At 42.4% G+C, this 17,203-nt stretch overlaps 1 protein-coding gene across 10 annotated transcripts in view; it reads right to left on the bottom strand.

The window, feature by feature from the left end:
- Positions 1-17,203, bottom strand: part of MBNL2 (muscleblind like splicing regulator 2) — a 204,909-nt gene that overhangs the window by 117,250 nt on the left and 70,456 nt on the right. Inside the window, exon 1 of one of the 10 annotated variants that reach the window (XM_040425294.1) lies at positions 5,227-5,416. The exons of the other annotated variants lie outside the window; for them this stretch is intronic. The gene's annotated coding sequence lies outside the window, so the exon portion shown is untranslated. Of the gene's footprint in view, positions 1-5,226; positions 5,417-17,203 lie in introns of those variants that run through there. 10 annotated transcript variants of the gene reach the window in all.

Here is a 17,203-nt window from a genome sequence, read left to right on the forward strand (position 1 = left end):
CCTAGTAAACCAGGCATACTGCTTGGTAGGGTTGATCATGGTGAGTGCAACAATCCCTTATCTTGGAGCAATCTGATCTGTCATTTTGAAATACCACTTTTATTTTTATGCTAATTAGGTGCTCAAAGTACCAAGGAGCAGGCCTAGACCCTAGGACATTGATGGTGAACCTATGGCACAGGTGCCAGAGGCGGCATTTAGAGCCCTCTCTGTGGGCACAAAAAGTCTATGGTGTACCAATATGCCTTAGACTTTTCCTGCCATTAATCAGTGCAGGGCACACTATGAACAGCACAGGCAGCACAATGAATGTAGGCAGGCTATTATTGCTTAAAGATAAAGTACAGGGACCCAGGGGTGCACCTAGCCTTTCTGCTGCCTGAGGTGAAAGGTGAAAATTGAAACGACGCCTCCCTTTCACCCCTACTGTTAAAGGCATACTGTGATACAGTTGAATATAGAGAGATGAGCACTTCCACAATAGAAGCGCTCAATTCACTCAGCCCTGCCACCGCCCTCACTTGTCTCTAGGCCTCGCCGCCTGAGGCAAACGCCTCACCTGGCCTCATTGGAGGTGCACCCCTGCAGGGAAGATATACTATGTTGGTCTGTAGTATTCAAGTTAAATTACTGTGTTGGCACTTTGCAATAAATAAGTGGGTTTTAGTTTGCAGTTTCAGCACTCAGTCTCTAAAAGGTCCGCCATCACTTCCCTAGGAGCACCATCTTACCTCCAACTTTTCACTGTTACAATGCATGGTCCTAAAATTTTGCACATGCAGTAGTTCAACTGTCACTGTCAACTGTCACATGCGCAGTAGATCTCATATGAGCAAGATCAGAGCAGTGATGAGGCTCGCCCTGAAATCTTGCACATGCACCAGCAAGAGTTTACTCATCGCAGTTTGGATCTAAAAGGGGTTGTCCGGGTTCAGAGCTGAACCCAGACATACCTCCATTATCACCCCAGCCACCCCCCTGACTTGAGCATCGGAGCAGTTCATGCTCCAATGCTCTCCTTTGCCCTGCGCTAAATCGCGCAGGGCAAAGGCATTTTTTGAGATCCGGGCTGCCAGGAAGCCCGGTGACGTCACTGGCAATGATAGGCGGGATTTAGCGCTGCCCTAGCCAGTAAAATGGCTAGGGCAGCGCTAAAGCCCGCCCATCAGAGCCGGTGACATCACCGAACACACTGGCGGGCGGAAGCTTCCGCCCAGCAGTGTGTTATTGAAAACAAGAGACCTTGCCCTGCGCGATTTAGCGCAGGGCAAGGGAGCGCATCGGAGCATCAGATGCCTCCGATGCTAGCCTCAGGGGGGCTGCCTGGGTGAAAATAAGGGTATGTCCGGGTTCATCTCTGAACACGGACAACCCCTTTAACTGCAGAGCCAAATGCGATCTACTACAGATGTGCCTACTCAACTCTTGACAGGGTCAGGCACTGGAACAGTGATGAAGCCTGACACTGACGATCAGTGGGAGAAAGGGAGTGACTAAGTATGAAAGTAGAAGTCGAAGTGGGGCTTTGAGGGTCTATGCCTGCCCCTAGGTGCCCTGACTACCTCCCTAGCATAAAAACTAAAGTGTTTTTTGTTTTTTTTTCAGATTGCGTCAACATAGCTGTCTCTGCACTCAGCATGATCAACCCTTCCAGGCAGTATGCCTGGTATACTAGGGTCGATCATGCTAACAAATACTCTTTAAGGACATTTTCATATTCAGTGGAGAAAATATGCTCCATGTGACTACTGTATTTTCTTGACTGAACACTGCTCCCCTGGCCTCTGTTGTACTGAATTGTACTCAGGAACACACAGCATTTTAAATAATTATAATGCTGTGAGTTCTTGTCACAGGAGCAATGTTCAGATCCAGAAATACTGCTGTCACACGGAGCATATTTCCTGCACTGAAAATTCTCATATGAAATGGCCCTAATGCCGAGCAGGAGATTAAGTATATCCCCTAGAGGTAGAACATTCATTCCCGGCCTTGAGGTACATGCATCTTGTATTGAAAATTTCTAGAACCTTTTGATAAATTAAGGACAAGTATACAAACACACAATGTAATACAGCTGCATCTGTACACTCAGTTCTGTGCTGACCACAATGCTGTCAGTTCAGGTTACTATACCCTTGGCTGGTCTCGGATTTTTAGCCGTAATATGGGCACACAAATAGACCCGCATTACCCTTTTGTGAAGCTGATTTAAATAGGGTCCTTGTTGCAACCAATTCTCATTACTGATTTGAGTGTGCCAGTCAATTAGTGCTAATTCATTTACACCCATGTCTTTGTTATGTGATTATGTCATACAATCCTCACTAAGCACTACAAGTATAAGTGTCCATATGTCAACGTCTAATGTTTGAGTCGGCCACTTGGTAAGTGACACTAGCAAACTCCGGACTTTGGATTTGCCATTTACTAATTTCAGAAATATTGCAATGAGTTTATAAAGCACTAGGCTGATTTTATTCAATCCGATGAAATAGGAGTGGAAAATCAGATGGAGGTTAAATCATCAATTTATCATTAATAAACTTTGTGTGCACATCACTTACTGTAGTTACCGCAATTGTTACAAAAAGATAAATAATCACAATAATCATAATCATCATCATAAAGCATCCTCCCAAAAGCCCAGCACAGATCATACTTTGTCTTTCTAATAGCTTTTTACGCTCTTCCCCGCTGCTCGGAGATCATCATCCCATCATTCCTTCTATTTCTTTTTGGATTTCTGACCTTTGAAGTATTATTAAGAGAACAGTTGGTGATTTGGGACTAACATAAGAGGCAGGAATGGACCATAAAAACACAGAATAGGCACAAACCTTTCCAATATACTTTTTTTCTGTAGGTTCCACTCCTGGTTTTGGCTCACATACTGATGTGAAATACTGACCATGTCATAATGGCCTAATACAGACTAAGCAAGAAGAAAAAGATGGTATAGAAGTGGCTGTAGTCAGGGTTATTATCCCTCTCACTTAAATACTTTTGGTGAATAAGGACAACCAAAGTAGCACCATAGAGGCGGCACACACTGCTGCTTTAGGACCCTGCGGATACAGTGCACCTCCTAGATTGGCCTGCTCCTATTTTCTACCGGATGATCAGAACTTGCATAAGATCTTGACCCCATCCACAGACACAGCAATGTAAGGAAGAAGTGAATCAAAGGTCACTGAAAATGGGTTACAAGCAAACAAGGCCCAGGGCCCCAATCTTCAGTGGTTAATGGTGTGGTATATAAATCAGCATGAGGCTGTAAAATACTAATACTGGTCATTGTGTTCTGGTGCCATGATAGGTGAAACTGTATCTAAAAAGGAGGGATAATGAGCATCTGTGATCATGTTCTAAGTCAGCCATGTCCTGAATGATAGAATCAAGAGGAATGGCTAGGAAAGTGCAAACACTAAAAAGCATACACTAGGGAATCGATTTAAGCAATTCTTTCTATATTGGGTTATGTTCTTTACCAAAGATAAATGTACGCTTTAAACACCAATAGTAAAGTGATCTCAACTGTAGGACTATTAGGAAAGGTTGTCTCATCAAGATGACTCATTTTCTAAATGAGGAGCCCCTGGCAAAAATCTGATATCTGTAGGTCTGGCAGCGAAAACCCCAGACGATCAGGTGATACTAGAAAACTCTGGGCAGCCTCACATTTCTCCTGCAGTGGCCACTGCAGGAGACATGTGGTATTACACGTTGTCAAATAATGCACTCTAGAGGGGTACTTTAATAGGGCATATGGACAGTGGCTGTCCTAATGGGACAACTCTTTTAGACCTGACTGATTCCCCTACAAACATCCCACTGAAATAAGACGTCACAAACAGCATTAACTGTTACTGTGTGATAGAGGGAGAACTGATGTCACAAAGTAATTTAATTTCTGTGATTAACAAAACAGAGGCTTTGCGGCATAAAAGCACATAAAAAAAATAATAAAACAAAAAAAGACTACGGTATTTTAGCATCCAAATCCCTGCAGAAGGTAACTATGGTATTTGGTCTATGTCACAGACAGGCACATATCTCCGAGCATAGAAGAACATACATATTTTGTGACACAGTTCTATGAATGGGTCTATGGAAACCTGCATGTGAGTAAAGTTGTTCTTATGGATGTCTGTCATGAAGAATGGGAATGAATCAAAAATAAATAATAATGTAGATTGCAAATATTTATAACTTTTTATTTGGAATTAACTGAACTCTGATAAATAATGATAACATAATGTACACAAGAGCCTTGTAAGTAGCATTCTCTTGAATATTGTGCAGCTTATTAGTTGTATGGTGTATGACGCAGGCTGACAGCATTTTATGGCACTGCATATTTTTTTCTTCCTAAATTGCAGGCATACCAATTAAGACATACACACTGCAGAGGTGCTGCAGTCAACTGCTCCGACTACTATAAATGGACTCTTTAGGACTGCAGATAAGAATATATATATATATATATTAGAAGGGCATGATTATCAGTTTTTATAAATTGTAGTCCAAATACAATTGCAGAACCAGCAAGCCTCAAAGCTCTTTTTCAGCTTAGATACCTTCAAGCAAAGTGAGTTCAGAGTGTTTCAGAGGAGGTCTCTGCTGTGTCCAGTACCAGTCATGGCTGCACTTGAGGCCTAGCCTTCCTGGACGGGCTACGGGCAGGGTAGTACCAGCCTCCTGCTCTTAATATGTCCCTTGCTACAGACACGTCAGTTGCAAACAAATATTTCTTATCTTACTCCAAGGCTGAAAGAAAGCTGGAAAGTTGAAAGGGAGCTAAAAGCAAAAGCATGGCTTTTCTGGGAAAGAAAAAGCTCATGCCATTAATTTATTCTGCTGGCTGTGTGTTCTCATTAATATTGCATGAGCACGGCATAATTGAAGTAGGCGTTATTGAGATAGCAAATCCAATATACACTTACAACCTATAGAGTCCAAATACTCCAAATCAATACAAGCAAGCTAGATTATGCAACACTTTCATCTGAACCACAGGGAAAATGTGGTCTCTGAGGCTTGCATATGCACTTAGCATAAGGTGTTTGCCTGAGCTGTCAGGATGAATCTGCAAGATGACATGTCACATGAAGTGGTGTGCTAGCCATAGGTTGGGAAGCTCTCCTGGGTTACTGCAACATCCAGTATGCAGCAGACTGCAGTAAACTCTTATTACATGGAGGAGCCCTCAAACAATCCTCTTACCTTCCACAGCACTTGTTATATCTCTGCACTGGCCGTCCGCCCCTGTCTGACATGCAGCAGCATCCTTCTCACTACATTGAGGAATTAGCTGTCTTGCCGCTGTCTTGTTGGCACCCTCACAGAGGCTTTGCCCTTCCAGGGGTTTCCCATCAGATGATGAAGCAGAGAGAGATGGCTTGTACAGTGTCGCTGGAGATCTGCAGCCCTTCCTTTCTATCCCTCCCAGTCTACAGGAACCAATAAGAGGCAGGTTCCTCATCTCTGGTTTCTCCGCACTGGCTCCAGGATCCTGATTGACACTGCAATACAGCAGAACTAGTGTGCAAAAACAACCATGCATCCATACTGATGAAAATGGTATTTCCTTTCCAGAATCTCAGCGTCACCCACATCAGGATCTGATAAGAGCATCTGCATCACTCTACTGCAGGGGTAAGCAACCTTCAACAGTGCAGCCGCTGCTGAAATACAACTCCCAGAAACCTCAGCGGCTGCTTGAAGGTGACAGGAACTGTAACTCAGCAACAGCTGCAGTGGAAAGCTTCCCCGTCCTGCTGAGTAAACAGGAGCGCTTCTGCACCACAACCAACATCACCAGCACCTCACCATCCCTGCTGCAGTGACACTGCAGTCTATGTGCTTCCTCCAGGATGCTGCAATTCATCATACATCATACATCATTGTATCACTGGCTTCAAGTGACGTACTAATATAGAAAAATCATATAGAATATAGCTTGTTTTCCACTGCTAACATCTGCCCCATACTGTACCCATAAGCCCCCTAAGGGGGTTGAGTTTAAAGGAAACCTGTCACCATGAAATGCAGTACAATCTGCAGGCAACATATTATAGAGCAGGAGGAGCTGAGCCGACTGATACGTAGGGAAAAGATTCTTTATCATTTGTAATTTATTCATCTCAATTCTGAGCTAAGGAGTCATGTGTGTGGTCCTATCAGTGGCTGACAGCTAGATGTGCACACACACTCACTATAGCAGTGGTTCTTAACCTTTCTAAAGCCGTGACCCCTTAATACAGTTCCTCATGTTGTGGTGACCCCCAACCATTACATTTTTTTCCTTGCTACGTCATAACTAATTTTGCTACTGTTATGATGACCCACCAAAAACACGCACAGACACCAATACACCAAATGTTAATTCAAATACACAAGTATTCATTCATAACCACAGAACTTTAGCATAAATACAAAATATTTGTAAACCAAATAAATAACTTTAAAATAAATAATAAACAACAAATACCCCCTAAAAAATAAATCAGTGGTGCGCACAGTACCCCTCAAATAAATAACTCGGTGGTGCTCACAGTACCCCCCCCCCCCAAAGAAAAATATAAAAAAATCAGTGGTGCTCAGGGTACCCCTCAAATAAATAAATCAGTGGTGCTTCAAGTCCCCCCCAAATAAATAAATCAGAAGTGCTCAGGGTCCCCCACATAAATAAATCAGCGGGGCTTCAGGTCTCCCCCAAATAAATAAATCAGCGGTGCTCAGGGTACCCCCAAATAAATAAATCAGTGGTGCATCAGGTTTCCCCCAAATAAATAAATCAATGGTGCTCAGGGTCCCCCAAATAAATAAATCAGAAGTGATCAGGGTCCCCCAAATAAATAAATCAGCGGTGCTTCAGATCCCCCCCCCAAAATAAATAAATCAATGGTGCTCAGGGTCCCCCAAATAAATAAATCAGAAGTGCTCAGGGTCCCCCAAATAAATAAATCAGCGGTGCTTCAGGTCCCCCCAAATGAATTAAGCCTTGCTCAGCCAAATAATTAAAATAAAATTAGCCAGGCTCAATTAAATCATTGGTGGCAGTGGTTCTCAGCGGCGGTGTCATTAACGAAAAAACTCGGACCTCAGCAGACAGGCGGCCCGACTTACCCGTCCAGACGTCAGGCTCCTTCAAGCACAGGCAGTGATGGGACATCACTTCCTGTGCGTGAGGATAAGGGGCCGCTGCGACCCACAATAGGAAGCCTCAGGCGACCCCCCGGAAAGGGCCGATCGACCCCCAAAGGGGTCGCGACCCCTAGGTTGAGAACCGCTGCACTATAGGAAGGCTGTCAGCCGCTAAGTAGGCCCTTTCATATTTCCTCAGCCCAGAAAGAGCAGAGATGCTCTAATTCATGGTGGTGGGTGTGATGGCAGTGAAAGGCTAAATGTACCATCAACACTACTGATAAATGTAGTAATAAATAAACTGCTATCTGCTTTAGGTCTCATGCAAACGACCGTAGCATGTTTTGCGGTCCACAAATTGTCAGTAGAATTGTCTTATTTCATCTGAAATGATCCCTCATGGCAATATTAATTTGTTTCAGTGAGAACATAATTTTCTGAAAGGTTTTAATTCATTCTGCAGCATGCTATTCCTCCAGAGGGTAACAGGAAAAATGGCATACCAAAATTGTGTTTTTTTTGCCTCATTTTCCTTTGGAAAACATAAGCATTCAAAAGGGCATGTTCCCACCTTCAGTCCTCTTGAGAGATAGCAGCCACTATATATGCTTAGCAGCAATGGTGATATCACAGCGGAGCCCTCACAGTCACCTCCCAGCACACACAAGTAGGAAAGTAGTCAATATCCAATAGGTACGGGAAGTATATTGCAAAGTTTGTTGTCAGCAACTGAAATACTGATGAGCCACTGATCAGATATGGATGACTTATTGTAAGGGTAAGTCATCAATATTTGAGTCTGACACAAATTCTTTATGTTTTGAGCCCATTTTATAGATTTTTAAATTTGGGTAATTAGATCTGTTTAAACTAAGGCAAAAACTAAGGAAACCATAAAAAATAAAAAATAAATATTAATGAAATACACTACAATACCAAGTCAGAGATATTGGGCATGTGAAGAATGATGCCCCATACAATTGCAGCATTACTGTTCCTCTCCTTCCAGAGACCTAGCGCTTATTTTCTGTTCTTTGCCTCCCTGATGGCAGCTCGTTAAACCAGCTGTAAAGCACAAATGAACCTCTCCAGACTATGTGCAAAATGTCCCTGGCTGTTCCTGCTGTACACCTGCCAAGCTACTGAGCCACCTTTTCCAAAACACAGGAGAAACATAGACTTGAAATACAGAGTAGTGGCGGCAGAAAAAGACTATGAAGTCCACCCGTCTGCCTGTTTATTATTTTATGTGTGTTTTGAGCATTCATCTTTTCATAGGCTAGTCCTATGTCTATCCCAGGCATGCTACGACAACCCCTTTAACTCCTTAAGGACACAGCCTTATTTCACCTTAAGGACCAGGCCATTTTTTGCAAATCTGACCAGTGTCACTTTAAGTGGTGATAACTTTAAAACGCTTTGACTTATCCAGGCCATTCTGAGAATGTTTTTTCGTCACATATTGTACTTCATGACACTGGTAAAATGAAATAAATAAAATTCATTTTTATTTATAAAAAAATACCAAATTTAGCAAACATTTGAAAAAAATTGCAAATTTCCAAGTTTCAATTGCTCTACTTCTATAATACATAGTAATACCTCCAAAATAGTTCTTACTTTACATTCCCCATATGTCTACTTCATGTTTGGATCATTTTGGGAATGATATTTTATTTTTTGGGGATGTTACAAGGCTTAGAAGTTTAGAAGCAAATCTTGAAATTTTTCAGACATTTTTCAAAAACCCAATTGTTAGGGACCAGTTCAGGTCTGAAGTCACTTTGCGAGGCTTACATAATAGAAACCACCCAAAAATGACCCCATTCTAAAAACTACACCGCTCAAGGTATTCAAAACTGATTTTACAAACTTTGTTAACCCTTTAGGTGTTCCACAAGATTTAATGGAAAATAGAGATACAATTTCAAAATTTCACTTTTTTGGGAGATTTTCCATTTTAATATTTTTTTTACTTTTACAAAGCAAGGGTTAACAGCCAAAGAAAACTCAATATTTATGGCCCTGATTCTGTAGTTTACAGAAACACCCCATATGTGGTCGTAAACTACTGTACGGGCACACGGCAGGGCGCAGAAGGAAAGGAATGCCATACGGTTTTTGGAAGGCAGATTTTGCTGGACTGTTTTTTTTGACACCATGTCCCATTTGAAGCCCCCCTGATGCACCCCTAGAGTAGAAACTCCAAAAAAGTGGCCCCATTTTAGAAACTAAGGGATAGGGTGGAAGTTTTGCTGGTACTAGTTTAGGGTACATATGATTTTTGGTTGCTCTATATTACACTTTTTGTGAGGCAAGATAACAAGAAATAGCTGTTTTGGCACCGTTTTTATTTTTTGTTATTTACAACATTCATCTGACAGGTTAGACCATGTGTTATTTTTATAGACCAGGTTGTCACGGACGCGGCGATACCTAATATGTATACTTTCTTTTTATTTATGTAAGTTTTACACAATGATTTCATTTTTGAAGCAAAAAAAATCATGTTTTAGTGTTTCCATAGTCTGAGAGACATAATTTTTTCAGTTTTTGGGCGATTACCTTGGGTAGGGTATGATTTTTGCGGGATGAGATGACTGTTTTATTGGCACTATTTTGGGGTGCGTGTGACTTTTTGATCGCTTGCTATTACACTTTTTGTGATGTAAGGTGACAAATTTTTTTTATTTAGCACAGTTTTTATTTTACATTTTTTACTGTGTTCATCTGAGGGGTTAGGTCATGTGATATTTTTATAGAGCCGGTCGATACAGACGTGGCGATACCCATAGTTTTTTTAATTTTTGGGCGATTGTCTCAGATAGGGGCTAATTTTTTGCGGGATGAGGTGACGGTTAGATTGGTACTATTTTGGTGGTCAAACGCCTTTTTGATCGCTTGCTGTTGTACTTTTTGTGATGTAAGGTGACAATTTTTTTTAAATTTAGCACAGTTTTTATTTGAAATTTTTTACGGTGTTCATCTGAGGGGTTAGGTCATGTGATATTTTTATGGAGCCGGTCGATACGGACGCGGCGATACCTAATTTGTATACTTCTTTCCTCCCCCCTATTTTTTACCAATTTTTTTTAACTTTATTTGGGGGAAATTACGTTTTTGTTTATTTTTACTTGAAACTTTAGATTTTTTTGCGGGAAAACTTTATTTTTTCACAAAAAATTTTGTCCCACTTTGGGACTTGAACTTTTGGGGGTCTAATCCTTTACAATGCATTCCAATACTTCTGTATTGGAATGCATTTGCTGTATGAGTAATACTGTGTGTATTACTAATACAGCTTCTGGCCTGTGAGATCCAGAGGTCGGATCTCACAGGCACGTCACAGGAAGGCAGCGCGATGCCTTCCTTAGACATCGCGCTGCCTTCCATGCGGCTGTAGGGGGGACCCGATGGCACCACCCGCCGCCATAGGTAAAAGCCGCAAACCGCAGGTCTGAATCGCCGACATGGGGTGGGTGGGCACCGGGCATTTAGCCGAGGTGCCTGCTCAATGATTTGAGCAGGCACCGGCTTCCGATCGCTGCGCGGCGGAGATCAGAAATACACAGGGCGTACAGGTATGCCCTGTGTCCTTAAGTACCAGGACATAAGGGCGTACCTGTACGCCCTGTGTCCTGAAGAGGTTAAGGCCTCTTGTACACGACCGTATGGCTTTTTCAGTATTGAAGGCCACTTGAAACTTAGCTTCACTGAATGGGACTAAACCACAAGCAGGTCGGCAGCATTCAAAGTAAAAAAAAAACACTGCAATTTCTGCCACGAAATATGCAGCTGATTTAGACACCATCAAAATCTGCCATGTGAACATACCATAAAGGTAGATACAGCCTCAGGCCTCCTGCACACGACCATAAGGCTTTTTCAGTATTTTGCGGTTCGTTTTTTATGGATCCGTTGTTCAGTTTTTTGTTTCTGTTGTGTTTCCATTTTTCGTTCCCTAGTTCCGCAAAAAATCTCTGTATGGTTTCCGTATGTGATCCGTTGTTTGCGGATCGCAAACAGAAACATAACATTTTTAATCATTAATGTAATGTACAGTAATGTGTTTTAACAGTATACACATGGGCAAAGTGGGCATGGATCCGCAAAAAGGATGACATACGGATATGTTCCATATGCATTCAGTACTTTTTGCGGACCTATTGACTTGAATGGAGCCACGGATCGTTATTTGCGGGCAATAATAGGACAAGTACTATCTTTCAGTGGAACGGAAATACGGAAACAGAGTGCATACGGAGTACATTCAGTTTTTCTTTTTTTGTGGAACCATTGAAATTAATGGTTCCGCATACGGACCGTAAACGGAATCCGCAAAAACCGAACGGAAACGGAAAAAAAAAAAGGTTTATGTGCAAGAGGCCTAAGAGTCGTATTCCTGCTATACACTTCTCAGTACAGAGATACAAGACTAAGTTCACATCAGAGGTGAAATTTTGTTTTTCTCTTCTGGTGCCTTACAGATGCCACTTGACTATAATGGTGGTTTGTCATGTTTCCAAAATACTGCTGCATGCATCTGCATGAATCTGCAACACAGACTCCTGCCCAAATCTTCTCTGCAGATATGAACCTAGCCTAGTACAGTTGTGTGAAAAGTGCCAGTCAGCAGAAAGAATGATGACTTCTGGACTCTGCAGTTAAACAAATATAGTTGCAATCAAAACTATTTAAAGGGGTTGTACAGGTTCAGAGCTGAACCCGGACATTCCTCCATTTTCACCCGGCAGTTCCCCTGACTTGAGCATCGGAGCAGTTCATGCTCCGATACTCTCCTTTGTCCTGCGCTAAATCGCGCAGGGCAAAGGCATTTTCAGGAGTTCCAGTGACAAACCGGGCTCTCCATGGGGCTGCAAGGAGGCCCGGTGACGTCACCGGCACTGATGGGCGGGCTTTAGCACTGCCCTAGCCAGTAAAACAGCTAGGGCAGCACTAAAGCATGCCGTTCAGAGCCGGTGACGTCACCGAACACACTGCCAGCCGGAAGCCTCTGCCGGCAGTGTGTTATTGTACACAAAAGAGCCCTTGCCCTGCGCGATCTAGCGCAGGGCAAGGGAGCGCATAGGAGCATGAGATTGGCTGCCTGGGTGAAAATATGGGTATGTCCGGGTTCAGCTCTGAACCCGGACAACCCCTTTAACTTCCATTGTAAATTATGTTTATTTGCCAAATTTACAAACTTTCAGCTATTTGCAATAAACCAATAAAACAAGAAAAAGTTAAATTGCTCAACACAACTTAGGCTACTTTCACACTGGCGTTTTGGCTTTCCGTTTGAGATCCGTTCAGGGCTCTCACAAGTGGTCCAAAACAGATCAGTTTTGCCCTAATGCATTCAGAATGGAAAAGGATCCGCTCAGAATGCATCAGTTTGCATCAGTTCAGTCTCCATTCCGCTTTGGAGACGGACACCAAAACTCTGCTTGCAGCGTTTTGGTGTCCGTCTGACGAAACTGAGCCAAACGGAACAGTTCTGACACACAATGTAAGTCAATGGGGACGGATCCGTTTTCTATAACACAATCTGGCACAATAAAAAACGGATCCGTCCTCCATTGACTTTCAGTCTTGGCTATGTTAAAAATAATACAAACGCGAGTGTGAAAGTAGCCTAATATAATAACTGTTTTCTCCAAATTCATCACAAAATACCACTTTTAATGACTACTACAGTTCCAGAATTGTTCAACCCTCAGAGTGCAGCCACACGTTCAGGTTTTTTATGCAGTTTTTGAAGCCAAAACCAGTAGATTCAAAAATGTGGAGAAGTAGGATCTGAACTTAATACATTCTCTCCTTTTATGATCCACACCTGATTTTTGGCTTCAAAAACTGCATTAAAAAAAAACTGAACACGTGGCCAAACCCTGAATACAATTTATAAAAAATAAATTTAAATTAAACTGGCTAGGGGTTTGCTGACTGTGACATTAGAAACACAGAAATGGGGCCGGAGCGGTAGTCCGGATCCGACAGGCTGTTCACCTGCCGGAAAATCCTGCTGGAGTTCCTTGCCGTTAGTGTGAAAAGTTAAGTGAAGAGATTGTTGCCTTCAACAAACAAGGAAAAGGATAAAAAAAAATAGCAAAGGCACTGAATGTTCAGAGAGGTACAATGGGAAACATAGTTATAGTTTGCAAGTTCAAAGTTAAAAGAACACTTGCTAAAGTACCTGGATGTGGCAAAAAGAAGAAGCTATCACCTGCTGCCACCACATCCCGAAGAAGCAGATGGTCGAAAACCCTTGTGTGACTGCAAACGACCTGCAGCAATATTTGATGGTTTCAATGGGGCAGCAAAAGATGCGGACAAAAATAGGCATTTTCTGTATAGGGCTGGCTGAGTGCGGCACGCGACCGGTATCTCTGTTTTGCGGATCCACAATTTGCGGACCGCAAAACACTCATGGCCGTCCAAATGAGCCCTAAGGCACAGATTATACACTAATGGTCTCCATGCTGGAATTCCAAGACATATACCTCTACTAACCAAAAACACAAGAAAAGTTCATCTAAAAAGGGTTTAGATGAATTCTTAAAAGTAAATGACATTAATGCTTATGAAAATGTGTAGAAATCTGCGTCTCACTCCCTTCTGGGATTCACGTCCCCACCTATCCCTTGGTTGAACTTGATGGACTTTTTTTTTAACCATATTAACTATGTAACTATATGTAAGTTGGATACAATATGCTCAAAAAAATACAAAAAAGCTACAGAACTTTTGGAATTCTATTCTGTGAAGTTTCTGAATCTATGGATCAGTAATATGTCTAGAGGAAGAAAAACGAGACTCTTCCTACAGTGTAGTATGGTGGTGGCTCACTGATCCTCTAGGGCTGGTTTGCTTCCTCTGGAACTGGAAACCTGCAGATTGTGGAGGGCAAGATTAAATTACTTAAAGGGGTTGTCCCATCTTCGACATACATTGGGGACATTTCACTAGGATATGCCCCGGGTCCCACCTCTGGGACCTGAACCTATCCTTAGAACGGAGCCTGCAAAGTGCAGGCTCCGTTCTCAGGATAGGTGCGGGCCCCAGAGGTGGAACCTACAGATATGAGACATTGTGGGCATAGCTTAGCGATATACCCCCAATTTGCAAATTGGCATAACCCATTTAAGTATCAGGAAACCCTAGGAGAAAATGTAATGTCTTCTGTGAGGAAGCTGAAGCGTCATTGGACCTTCCAACAGAAAAATGATCCCAAGGATACCCTCAAAGTCGACCAAGGCTTGGTCTCCGGACAAGTTTTGTAAGATTCTGGAGAGGTTATCACTCTCACCTGACTTGAAATATAACTTTTTGGGTGAAATTTAAAGAAGGCAGTGGAAGCACGCAAACCCAAGAATATTAGGGAAATGAAGGTTACTGCTTGTCAGGAATGGGCTAACATTCTTCAGGAAGCTGCACCACATTTGTAGTAGGTCATAACAGTCTGCACACTCAACATAAATAATTCCTTCTCTGCACCAGTATTGCTTTTTGTGTAAACAGTTGGCTCCTGGACAAATATCAGGTAGCACAATGTGAATAACAAGCTTTGCTGTGTGTATGGCATGTCACTTAAAATATGTCAATCTTTTGAATAAAAGAACACCTGCTGAACATCTATTAAATATACAAGTGGTCAGCAGAGTGCAGAAGAAGATGACATCACTGTATAATGTAATTCTAGTTATATTAGATAACGCAGTCCTAGTTGGTTCTAAACTCTTGGAGGTACTTTGAGAGGTGCTAATGTCTGCTTTAGAAAGGAACTGGATTGTCCAAGTATCTCATCTGGAAAATATCTTACAAGAAACAGTTGTAGCAGAAAAGCATTACAGATAGCTGAAACAATTCTATCAGGTAAATACATCATTCGTCTACCCTTTTTAAGGTGTTCTGATGACATTTATTTTACATTAACCCACAGCATGTTGTAGTAGAGGCACAGTCGTTCCCTAGTGGCTCCATGAAACCCGCATTTAATGATACTGCCCTTAATACACAAAGACAAAGACTGCAGTTCACGGAGTGGAAATGGGATTGAGCTGGACTGTGACACAGATGTAGAACAGAAAATAGATTTTTGAGATATAGATATATATATATATATATATATATATATATACACTCACCTAAAGAATTATTAGGAACACCTGTTCTATTTCTCATTAATGCAATTATCTAGTCAACCAATCACATGGCAGTTGCTTCAATGCATGTAGGGTTGTGGTCCTGGGCAAGACAATCTCCTGAACTCCAAACTGAATGTCAGAATGGGAAAGAAAGGTGATTTAAGCAATTTTGAGCATGGAATGGTTGTTGGTGCCAAACGGGCCGGTCTGAGTATTTCACAATCTGCTCAGTTACTGGGATTTTCACGCACAACCATTTCTAGGGTTTACAAAGAATGGTGTGAAAAGGGAAAAACATCCAGTATGCGGCAGTCCTGTGGGCAAAAATGCCTTGTGGATGGTAGAGGTCAGAGGAGAATGGGCCGACTGATTCAAGCTGATAGAAGAGCAACGTTGACTGAAATAACCACTCGTTACAACCGAGGTATGCAGCAAAGCATTTGTGAAGCCACAACATGCACAACCTTGAGGCGGATGGGCTACAACAGCGGAAGACCCCACCGGGTACCACTCATCTCCACTACAAATAGGAAAAAGAGGCTACAATTTGCACGAGCTCACCAAAATTGGACTGTTGAAGACTGTAAAAATGTTGCCTGGTCTGATAAGTCTCGATTTCTGTTGAGACATTCAAATGGTAGAGTCCGAATTTGGTGTAAACAGAATGAGAACATGTATCCATCCTCTGATGGCTACTTCCAGCAGGATAATGCACCATGTCACAAAGCTCGAATCATTTCAAATTGGTTTCTTGAACATGACAATGAGTTCACTGTACTAAAATGGCCCCCACAGTCACCAGATCTCAACCCAACAGAGCATCTTTGGGATGTGGTGGAACGGGAGCTTCGTGCCCTGGATGTGCATCCCTCAAATCTCCATCAACTGCAAGATGCTATCCTATCAATATGGGCCAACATTTCTAAAGAATGCTATCAGCACCTTGTTGAATCAATGCCACGTAGAATTAAGGCAGTTCTGAAGGCAAAAGGGGGTCCAACACCGTATTAGGCTACTTTCACACTTGCGGCAGAGAGATCCGGCAAGCAGTTCCGTCGCCGGAACTGCCTGCCGGATCAGGCAAAATGTATGCTAACTGACGGCATTAGTAAGACTGATCAGGATCCTGATCAGTCTTAAAAATGCCTGATCAGTCGAAAAAATGCATTGAAATGTCGGATCCGTCTTTCCGGTGTCATCCGGCAAAAACGGATCCGGCATTTATTTTTTCACCTTTTTTTCAGTCTGCGCATGCGCATACCGGAAGGACGGATCCGGCATTCCGGTATTCTGAATGCCTTATCCGGCACTAATACATTCCTATGGGAAAAAGTGCCAGATCCGGCATTCAGGCAAGTCTTCAGTTTTTTTCGCCGGAGATAAAACCGTAGCATGCTGCGGTTTTCTCTTTTGCCTGATCAGTCAAAACGACTGAACTGAAGACATCCTGATGCAAACTGAACGGATTACTCTCCATTCAGAATGCATGGGGATAAAACTGATCAGTTATTTTCCGGTATAGAGCCCCTGTGACGGAACTCTATGCCGGAAAAGAAAAACGCAAGTGTGAAAGTACCCTTAGTATGGTGTTCCTAATAAGGGTACTTTCACACTTGCGTTTTTCTTTTCCGGCATAGAGTTCCGTCATAGGGGCTCTATACCGGAGAAGAACTGATCAGTTTTATCCCCATGCATTCTGAATGGAGAGTAATCCGTTCAGTTTGCATCAGGATGTCTTCAGTTCAGTCGTTTTGACTGATCAGGCAAAAGAGAAAACCGCAGCATGCTACGGTTTTATCTCCGGCGAAAAATACTGAAGACTTGCCTGAATGCCAGATCCGGCATTTTTTCCCATAGGAATGTATTAGTGCTGGATCCGGCATTCAGAATACCGGAATGCCGGATCC

The sequence above is a fragment of the Bufo bufo genome, chromosome 3, assembly GCF_905171765.1.
Source record: "Bufo bufo chromosome 3, aBufBuf1.1, whole genome shotgun sequence".
Taxonomy (NCBI): Eukaryota; Metazoa; Chordata; class Amphibia; order Anura; family Bufonidae; genus Bufo; species Bufo bufo.